Below are 11,438 nucleotides of genomic sequence, written 5' to 3'. Positions count from 1 at the left end.
GAATAGAGTGAACACTTTCCTCCCAAGTCACTCTCAGGCTAGGTCAGGTGGTCACTGGCAGGACCAGATGTGGCTGAAGCAGGAGAGCAGTGTCCCCGAGCAGCCTCCACCTGGGCCCTTGTTAGCAGTGGTCCAAGGGCATTGCCGACTCTGGGGCTTCCTCAGGAACTTGCAGGAATGCACAGATTCTGATGTGATGGCATGGTGGCCAGATGTGGCTTGTGTCCAGCAATACAGAGCTCCCTTCCGGTCCCTCACTGTTTCAAAGCAGGGCAAGTGGGGAACACCATAGTCTTCCCTCCAAAATGAGGAGCTGGAAGGTAGCTCCAGTTGCTTGGGAGCCTGGTATACTCAGTTAATGATGGGGTCAGTGAGGTCAGCAGCTCTGGTTCCAGGCAGGTAAGGCTTGCACACTTTCCACTCTGCTGGATCCATCAGCTCTGTGGGGTTTTCCAGAAAAGAGTCCCTTCTTGCACATGTTCATGCATGGGGAAGAGGAGGGAGAAGAAGAACCCCAGAAAGGCGTTTGGGAGGAGGACATTACCTGAAGGCACTCTCCTCAGTCACAAATGAAAGAAACAGTCACGTCCCTGCTCTCTTCAGTCACAATGGCTTCAGCCGGTTCTTGCGACAGCTTCTGGAGATGCTGAATTCCAGGTCCCACAGGCTCTAGGTCATTGTCAGACTCACTGGGGGAGAAGAGGGGCTCTGTCAGGGAGTAGGGGCTCTGGAAGTCAGTCTCCTTCTTGGAGGGAGATTGTAGCAGGTATGCACATGGGTCCATCTGGACAGAAAGTCCGTGATACTCCCTCATCCACGGATCCAGGGTTGAGGGGTCAGGGGCAGCTCCGGACAGGTGAGTGCTCTTCTGGGTCAGGCTGTGAACGGGGGTCTATTGCCCTTCTGTGCCCCTCTCCTCCTCCTCCTGGCTCTCACCTGGGCTGTCACCAGCCATTTGGTTCCACTTTAGCAGGACTCCTGGATTCTCTGGGGCATGCCACCAAGGCATTCTTAGCTGAGGGAATCACAGCCTGGAGGCCCTGGCCCCGGGGTTTCCAAGCATTTCTAGGGGGCTCCTGCCCAGAAGCTGAAGGTGACTGCTCTCAAGGGGTAGCCTTCCCTGGAATTGACTGCACAGGGAGACTGGGGTCCAAATGGAGGTCTCCAGATGGCTGGCCTCATTCTCCTCCAGGTTTTTCTGGCCCTGGAATGATCTCTGGCATATGGAGGCTCCCACTCCCAGCCACCAAGAAGTCTTCTGCCTGGCCAAGACTCTATTCAGCCTACCAGAGCCAACAGCCCCCAGCACTGACCAGCTACCCAGCGTAGCCACTCAGAGCTCACCCCACCCAGGACACAATATTTTATATCAGACAATTGTGAATGTTCTAGGGCACACAGTCAGCATACATAAGTATATGACAAATAGAACATGGGAGGAAGAGTCCCCAATAGAAGGGAGATCAGTAGATAAAGAGAACATTCTAAGCTGATGGATTATGGGATAGATGGGAGGCCGGTTGACTTGAACTATTTTACAATCTCCCAGTATTTTCTAGCTAGGCCTAAAACCAGAACAGAATGCAATGTTTTTCTTCTAAGTCCTTAAATTTTTTTTCACATCGAATTCTCTGAGAACATTTAATTTAAATATCTTGAGTTTATATGGTTTGAAAATCTAAACAAAACAAGGAATGCTATGCTGAAATTGTATTGCTTTAAAATGAGGTGAAATGTGTTTTATACAAAACAAAGCTGATTGAAAACAACATAAGAATGCAATTTTCTACGAAGTCGTCTAAGGTATGAAGTGATATGGAAAATGGATAAAATATAACCTTATTCTGTTTATCAATATATAATTATGAAGTAATTTACAATAATGCAGTTATTGATTTAACTTCACCCATGTGCCTTCGGAGGATATTTATACTTTAGGAATGAAATTTAACTAAGTTATTGGGTGAAAATTGCCACTGAGCCATCCTAATTAGAAAACAGATGCTGATGTGCAGATCATGTTTTATCCTGGCCCTCCTCTGATCCCAATATAGTTGCCTTCTTAATAGATGGATGTTGCTGTGGCTTATCAATTGGGAATAGCTCATATCAGTTCTATTGAGGTGACCCTCATGCTTCTGCACATGGTAAATAAGAAAACATTCTATATTTCCCCTGAATTCTTCTGGTATCTCACAAAAATCCAAGAGTAACAGTGTTAACAGCTAGACTGCTAAGTTGGAAATGGTGGAGATATATGTGTAGGCTTGTCTCATCAGTGGATTCACAACCAACTCAATATTTGTAAATGAAAAAAACAAAAATAAAGAAGGGAGGAAGGGAAGAAGGAAAAAGGGGAAAAAAGAAGAAAAGGAAGAAGGAAGGAATAAAGGATTAGAGGAAAGGAAGTGAGAAGAGAAGAAACAGAAAAGAAAACCTGTTTGTATTTCAAAGAAAAGAAAACACATGGTCTGACAAATGTAATCATATCTCATTTTGAATAATAATAATCAAGTAAAGACAATATATAGTATTTATTGGGCTATTACTAAGTGCAAGGACCTCCCTACTATGTGCTAATTTACTTAACATTTGAGGGAGGTATTATTATCCCCCTTTTGCAGATGAGATGACCTAGACTCAGAAGGATTAAGAGCATAAAGGCAGGATCTGAACCCCAGCAGTCTGGCTGTAGATTCTGTTCCCCTAATCATCAAGCATTAATACCTCAGTATACTTTATGTTTAGTTGGAAACAAAAATATAGATGGAAATAAAACTGGAAGGACAAGTTAGAAATTTGAGTGCAAATTACTCCAGAAGTTTAAGGATAGTTGGCAAAAAGAACTTGAGATTACAGCCCTAATGTTCCATGTACCCTATGTCTTCAATATGTAAATATGTCATCAGGTACCCAGCAGAAATCAGGCATAATGATTGATCTGGGGTGTAGAGATGTACCTATTGTGAAATAACCAAAATATTTTCTCTTTACAAATTGTGAACAATGATGAATTAGGGAGTTAACTTTACAGTCCATGTAACAGATTCCAACAAGCAAGCTAAAATTTAGGCTCATAAATGTAATAACTCAAATTAGAACAATAACTTAAATGAATCCGTAGAGTGCCAAACCAAACTTTAGTGCCAGGAGTATCAATTCCAAAGTGAAAACGTCCAGTCAAGCATCGTTCTGAATTTAATTTTGTTATTGCCCTAAAATTATGTGGTCACATTTTTGTTGTATCTGGGAAAGTCAGGTTTATAAGATCAGATCAAATTGGTGGGAGACAAGAATTACCTTATGCTCTCAATCATTAAGAATATAGTCAGAATGGAAGAGGAATAACAGTTGTTCTGATTAGTCAATGCGCGGGCTTTAAAATCAGATGACTCAGCTATTCAACTTGCTAAATAAGAGACTTTGGACACATAACACAGCCTTGCTAAGTCTTAGGCCATTTAGATGTAAAATGGGATACCATAATAACATTGTACAAGATTATATGAGAAACAAATAAGATTTTTCATTTGAAAGCAAATTTTCAGGTGCTTGACACCTAGGTACTGGGGGTATATTGTGCTTCTTTAGTTTCCCCTTAAAGCTTATGGTCAGAGAGTTATAGCTTCTCCTTAAACGATCCTTGATGACAAATGACAGTGAAGACATCCATCTTGTTGCATCATTAAAATTGTAGACTGTTACGAGGTACAAAAATGTTAGATGTTGTCTAACATAATTATACAACCAATGCAAATGTGAAACTATAACTATTCTCATCTTCAAAATCATCAGGGGTAGGAATCCGCTCCAATTCTTATTGTCCCAAATACTTCCTTAAGATCTCTGTGAGTTTTTCCAAGTTGTCCCCTCTAGCAATAGGTAATAGGCCTATATTATCTTCCTTATGATAGTCTTTCTACAGTTGTGAAGATTGCTGTTGGTGTTTCTGGAAAGATTTCTTTTCAGACACAGAGGCAGTCTTCTTCTTTGGGCAGTACATTTTACTCCCAGTATTATTGTTATCTAAATAGTTTTTCAGTAGTTATAAAATGGATTAAATTGAGTTTACTAACCAACTAATAATTTTTATTTTTGTGCAAGTCTGCCCTAAACCATGTTTGATTCAATTTAAAACTCCAAAATAAACAAAACACAGCATTTCATATATATCTCAATTACACTGTATCTTATTTTTTATGGTTTTTGTTGCCTATGACAATTTTGATTTTATATTCTATCATCCATTAAATATTTAAGTCTTTTTATTATCTGTGAATTCAATATCATAATCTGGAAGGATCAATTGTAAAGATAATTGTGACCCTTTAACTTCATAGTCTTGGTTGAAAGGTTCAGTAGACTTAGGTCATTGTCAGATTTGATCATGGTCATGGGTGACAGGCCAACAATACCTCCAAGTACTACCATCAGGTGTGAGAAATAGTTCCCAAGCATCAGAAACAGAATGACAGTTAATACCTCAGATCAAACTTGCATAATAATCAGTCAGACTAACAAAATCTAGGGAATGTTAGCCAATGAAGAGTAAATTAAAGGGTACTGAGGGATCTATTAATTGTGTTTTCAACCTTGAACCTACAAATTATGGACATGATAGCAGAAAATGCAATCTGAGTCTTATCTCCAGGAATTCCATCAGATTTCTCATTGTGAAGATAAAAAACAAAACAAACAAACAAACAAAATACAACTTTGTGGAATTTCAGCAGGAGAGGGGAAAAGTAACCATTTTGAAATACATCCCAGGGAAAAGTATCCATCACATCAATAAGTTAAAGGAAAAAAAAAATCACATGATCATATCAACAGATGCAAGAAAAGCATTTGACAAAATCCAATATCCATTCATGATAAAATCTTCAATAAACTAGGAATACACAGGACTGCGAACTTGATAAAGAAAATCTACAAAAACACTTACAGATAATATCATACTTAATGGTTAGAAACTAGAAGCTTTCTCCCTAAGATCAGGAATAAGACAAGGATGTTGCCTCTCATCACTCCTACTCAACACTGCATGAGAATTTCTAGCTACCACAATAACACAAGAAAATGAAATAAAAATATACATATTGGGAAGAAAGATATAAAACTGTCTATGTTTACATATGGCATGATTTCCTATGTAGAAAATGCCAAAGATTCAAGAAAAAAAAAACCTTCCTAAAGTACATAAGCAATTTTAGCAAGATTTGCATCATGTAACATTAGTATAAAAAGCCGATCAATAGATTTTCTAGATACCAACAAGGAACAGTTGGAGACTTTGAAATTAAAGGTACAATACTATTTACTTTAAAACCAGAAAATTAAATACTTTGGAATAAATTTAACAAAATATATACCAGATCTATATGAGGATGACCACAAAATTCTGATGAAAAAAATCAAAGAAGATCTCAATAATTATGGAAGTATTTTATGTTCATAGATAAGAAGATCCAATATTAAAATATCGGTTCCTCCCAACTTGATCAATAGAATCAATGCAATCCCAATAAAAAATCCAGTTAGTTATTTTGGAGGTATGAACAAATGATTTTAAAGTTTATATGGAAAGAAAAAACAGAAGAGTCAACACAATTCTGGAGATGAAATCAGAGGACTGACATTACCTGTCTTTAAAATTCACTGTTGGGTTATAGTAATCAAACAAACAAACAAAAAATACAAACAAAACAAAACAAACTACAAAAACAGACAAATGAATAAATGGACCAAAGTGGAAAGCCCAGGAATAAGCCCACACAAATACAGTCAACAGACTTTTGATAAAGGAGAAATGGTAATTCAAAGGAGAAAGGATAAACTTTTCAACAAATGGTGCTGAAACAACTGGACATCCACATATAAAAATATAATGATAATATGGACACAGATCTTACATCAAAATGGATCATACACTTAAATGTAAAATGCAATACTAAAATTTCTAGAAGGTGTCACAGGATGAAATCTAAGTTACCTTAGAATTGTTTTTTAATTTTTTTATTGTTATGTTAATCACCATATATTACATCATTTGTTTTCGATGTAGTGTTCCATGATTCATTATTTGTTCATAACACCCAGTGCTCCATGCAGAACGTGCCCTCTTTAATACCCATCACCAGGCTAACCCATCCCCCTACCCTCCTCCCCTCTAGAACCCTCAGTTTGTTTTTCAGAGTCCATCATCTCTCATGGTTCGTCTCCCCCTCTGATGCAATTTTAGATGCAATACCAAAATCAGAACCTATGAAAGAAAAGTTGGTAAGTTGAACTTCATTAAAACAAAAACCTTATGCTCTACAAATATCACTGTTAGAAAAAGAAAACATAAGACAAAAAAGGGAAAAATGTTTGCAAAACACATATTTGATAGAAGACTTGTATCAAAAAAAAAAAACCTTGTATCCAAAATATATAGAGTTCTTAAAACTTAACAACAGTGAAACAGACGATCCAATTAAAAAATGAGCAAAAGATTTGAGCAGATGTCTTACCGAAGAAGATATACTTCAGGTAAGCATATGAAAAGATGCTCAATATTATATGTCATTCAGGATTTGCCAATTCAAATGATGACATACTACTACATATCTATTGGAACTGCTAAAGTCCAAAACACTGATAATAAAAAACTGCTACCAAAGATGCGGAATAATAGGAACACTTATTCATTGCTGAAAAGAAAAAAAATGGTATGGAAACTTTGAGGACTGTCTGGCTGTTTCTTACAAAGCTAAACACTGTTTGTTTATTTTTTTCATTAAGTTTCTTTTCTTTTTTTTTTTTTTGACACAAAGAGAGAAAGAGACAGCTAGAGAGGGAACACAAGCAGGGGGAGTGGGAGAGGGAGAAGCAGGCTCCCTGCTGAGGAAGGAGCCCCATGTGGGGGCTTGATCCCAGGCCCCTTGGATCATGACCTGAGCCGAAGGCAGACGTTTAATGACTGAGCCACCCAGGCTCCCCAAAGCTAAACACTCTCTTAACATATAATTCAGCATTGTGTTATTAGGTAATTACCCAAATGAGTTGAAAACTTAGGTCCAACACGAAACCTACACATGAATGTTCATAGAAACTTTATTCCTAATTGCCAAAATTGGAAGCCACCAAGATGGCTCTCCATCTTTCAACAGGCTGGTGGATATAATGAACTGTGGCACATTCATACACTGAAATATTATTCTGCAATGAAAGGAAATGAGCCATCAAGACACAGAAAGACATAGAGGAAAATTACTTGCATACTGCTAAGTGAAAGAAGCTAGTCTGAAAAGGCTGTACAGTGCCTGATGCCACCTACATGACATTTTGGAAAAGGCAAAACCATGGAGACAAGAAACAGATCAGTCATTGTCAGGGACTCAGAAGGAGGAAGGCAGGAATGAATAGGCGGAGCACAGAATTTTTAGAGCCATGAAACTATTCTGCATGATACTGTGATGGTGGATACATGACATTATGCATTGTCAAAACCTACAAAATTGTGCAACACAAAGAATAAATCCCAATGTAATCTATGGACTATAGTTAATAATAATATATCAATGTTGGTTCATCAGTTGTAACAAATAGACCACATGAATGTAATAATATGGGCAATGGTGCAGGGGAGAGGGGTTCTACAGGAACTCTCTGTACAATCTGTGCAGATTTTTTTCGAAATCTAAAACTATTCTAAACAATAAAATCTATTTCCCAGTCATGGCGTAGATGCAACCCATAGAACTTGATTGTGGGCAAGGTGGTGAAGAAAAGTCTTGGGATTGAATTCAGTTTTGCCCATCACTAGCTGTGTGGCTTTCAGCAAGTTGCTTAATATTTCTGAAACTGTTTCATTGTTGGTAGATTAAGAAGAGCACTATCTTTAGTATAAGGTTATTGTTATGTTTACTGTTAAATAAAATAGCATGTGCGCATCAGTAACTGCCATATAATAAGTGTATGATAGTAGCTACAATTTGGATCCTAAAGGACTTTAGAGATTTTGAAGATAGAACAGTAAAGCTTAGAGGCATCACTTGTGAAGATCATAAAATAATGTCATTTGCAGATCACTTGCTGTGTTGTTAGGGAGTACTGTATTAGGCATTTGTGGAAATAAAGCAAAAAGAAAAAAAAATCATGTTTTCTTCCTCCAATTAAGACTAATTTTATAAAGTGATGATTTAAAAACAGACAGAAGAATTTTATCTATACTGTTTCCTGTGCTCTCCATGATTTTTCTCATCTTACTCCCCCCCTGCAACAGTTAAGGAAAGAAAGGATGACAGAACTGACTAAGCAAAGGGGTCCTTTAAAATACTTTTATGAGATAGTTTAAGCCCTTGCCCAGGGAAAGACCTCAAGTTGCTTCTTTTCAACTTTACTCAAATAGGGGAGGTGAGGGGAGACTTTCATGTCTGCACCTACCAGCTGTTCTAAGGTTCTGTCCTGCACTTTATGAAATTATATGTATCTTGAGACATAGAAAGGATTATTTAATGGAGTAATTTAAGATAGTGAGTTTCACATCTATTTTATGGAATACATGTTGATCACCAAGCCATTCTACAAACTATGATGAGTCTGAATAGAGACAGGTCTTGGCAAACTGATTCTTTTACCATGTTAACTACCATCCCACAATGTGAATAAATAATATAGATTATTTTACATCAAAAGTCATCCATGTTCATGGGCAAAAATGTCACTAACTACTTATCTCTAGGGGCTATACTTGTAGGTAAACTAGAGGACTTTGTGATAGCAAATGGGCCTTGCTCATTCTCATCTTTCTGGTTTCTGCTGAAATGTAATGTCGTGGAGAGTGCCACTTAAACTCAACCTCCCTTTCTCCACTCCCCTGTACCAGTCCAATATTTTCTGTCACTCTCCTTTACCAGTTTCCATCATTTATACTTATCAAAATCTACAGTTACACATTTATCTGCTCATTTCATTTTTTTTATTTTATTATGTTATGTTAGTCACCATACATCATTAGTTTTTGATGTAGTGATCCACGATCCATTGTTTTCATATAATGTCCTGCATGCTATTTCTTATGTTCATTGCTTTCTTACATGAAATTTCAAACTCCCTGAGAGTGAGGACTGTGTTTATTTTATTCACCAAATCATTCCATGTTCCCTGATGTGGAGCAGCACTCCAAAGTATCTACTGATTGATTAATTTAAGGAACAAATGAACTTGCAATGGTGCCATGCCCAGTGTTCTCCATGGTAGAGAACATATACATCTCTCACGTTAGGGATCAAACAACTCAAATTATTAACTTCCCACTTATTCTAAGAAGCTGGTAGTCATTTCCGCTGTCTTCAATTTGTTTGACCATTTTTTTTTTTAAATTCACGAGTAACTGTTGGCTAGAACACAATGAAGATCAAAATAAAGTCATCTCACATATATTGGGGAAAACAAAACTTGGATGTAAATATAAACAAAAATTATTGACAATTCAGGATATTCTTTTCCTTGAATATTTCAATAATCAAATCTATAATAAAATGAAGCTAAGATTATTTACCTATTAGGATCCATTTAGCCAACAAATGTTGTGGCACAGATAAGTTAGTATAATAAAATATAATACAGCCTGATGTAAAGGTTAGAGTGGTTGATATATGAATGTGACAAGACACCATTATTGGAAATTGAGTTTCTTAAAATTAAAACAAAAAGGTTTGGTATATTAGTAATATTTGTAGTCAATAGTAAGCAGATAAAAATTTCATAATGACATATTAGTCAAGAATTTTCTTTTTCTAAATGACCAATGCATCATGTAGTAAAAAAGTATTTTTTATGATTAACTGTTGCAAGAACATTTTATCTGAAATCATTTGCTATTATTTAATATAGAAACCCCTCTGATACTATAAGGGAAACCTGACAATGGTGGAGGGTTTTGAAAGATTATTTTTAATATTTGGCATAATAGTCTGTAATGGTTCCTATGGCTCTGATAACTCAAAAATTGAATAAAAAAGCAAAAGTAAAGTTGAATCCTGTCATTTTGCCTTAATAACAATTAACATTTATGGAGTGCTTTTTATCTGTGATTTGGTTTATCTTTCAAAATTTTCCCAATTGTTTTTCAGGTCACTGAAATACCATAGTTATTATTTTGGATGAACATATCCTAACTTGTATTAAAATAAAAACTCCTGAGATAATGACAACACTTTTGGCTTTAGTACTCCACCAGGAAATGAATTTGTGGAAAGGAAAGTCATGGAGAAGGGACTCAAGAAGCAGTGTGATTGGTAGGAAACTCTGAACACAGCTCAAAGGTAGAAATCAGTGTGTTCTTCTCATGGATATTAAGGGAATAGGAGTAAATGAATTCACAATAACAGTATGGAATGAATTGGGAGAAAGACAAAAAATTTACTGATAACTAGTATTATAATAATAAACATTTCTACATAGCATGTTAACAGTTTAAATTTACTACATAGAGATCCAAGTTCAGGAATAAGACAATTTTAAGGGTTTTGTCAAACCCATTTGCTATTAGACATGAACAATGATCAATAAAATATTTTGAAAATGTGTGATGGGATAGGATGTTCTAGACTTATTTCCCCCTGTTCCTCTCTTCCAAATACAACCACATACTCTAGAAATAATTCAGCATGTGATCCTAATAGGACTCTAAAAGATAAGAAGAAAGTGGACTGGCTAGGAATCTCAGGACTTAAGAAAAGACACCAAATTGAGTTCCTAGATTTTCTTTTTGCCCCCGAAATATGGCACAGTGGATTGAGGAGAGCCCTACAAGTTGGAACTGCAAAAAAGCATAGAAAACAGGCAAACAATTAAAGTCTGACCTTTCTGGCCATGTACTGGGAAAGGGACAGCCCAGTAGAGACCTAACAGGGAGGTCCACTGCTGGCTAACACCAGTGTCAGCAGGGCCTGTCCAGGAATTCATCCTTAATCTGCCCTGTAGACTCTTGGCAGAAGCATCTGTGATTGCACCACACACTGGGCAGTAGTGGGCCTGTTGGGCCACAGTGTCAGCATCAACAGAGTGCTCGCCCTGTCCCCAGGGCAGGGGGGACTCAATCTACTATAATAACAGTGACTAAGGTTGAGTGTTTCCTGAACCTAACCCAATATCACTGGGAAGGGCAGGTGATATTTGCTAAGATCAGTCAAAAATCTCAGCAGATGGGGGACCTCGGTGGCTCAGTTGTTTAAGTCTCTGACTCTTGATTTTGGCTGAAGTCATGATCTCAGCTCAGGTCATGATCTCAGAGCCATGAGAGATCAAGCCCCACATTAGGCTCCATGCTGAACATGAAGCCTGCCTAAGATTCTCTCTCTCCCTCTCCCCATCTCCGCTCACACTCTTTCACTCTTAAAAAAAAAAATGTCAGCAGAACCATAAGAATAAAACTGACCAGAATAACTTGG

The 11,438-nt window shown here is 37.3% G+C and overlaps 1 pseudogene; it reads right to left on the bottom strand.

Annotated features, from left to right (window-relative positions):
- Positions 1-559: 559 nt before the first annotated feature.
- Positions 560-11,438, bottom strand: part of LOC114223882 (protein PIMREG pseudogene) — a 120,850-nt pseudogene continuing 109,971 nt past the window's right edge.

Source organism: Eumetopias jubatus, unplaced genomic scaffold, assembly GCF_037043125.1.
Source record: "Eumetopias jubatus isolate StellerSeaLion01/CBP00866 unplaced genomic scaffold, mEumJub1_p1.0 scaffold_6, whole genome shotgun sequence".
NCBI lineage: Eukaryota > Metazoa > Chordata > Mammalia > Carnivora > Otariidae > Eumetopias > Eumetopias jubatus.
This window is presented reverse-complemented; position numbering and strand designations above follow the sequence as displayed.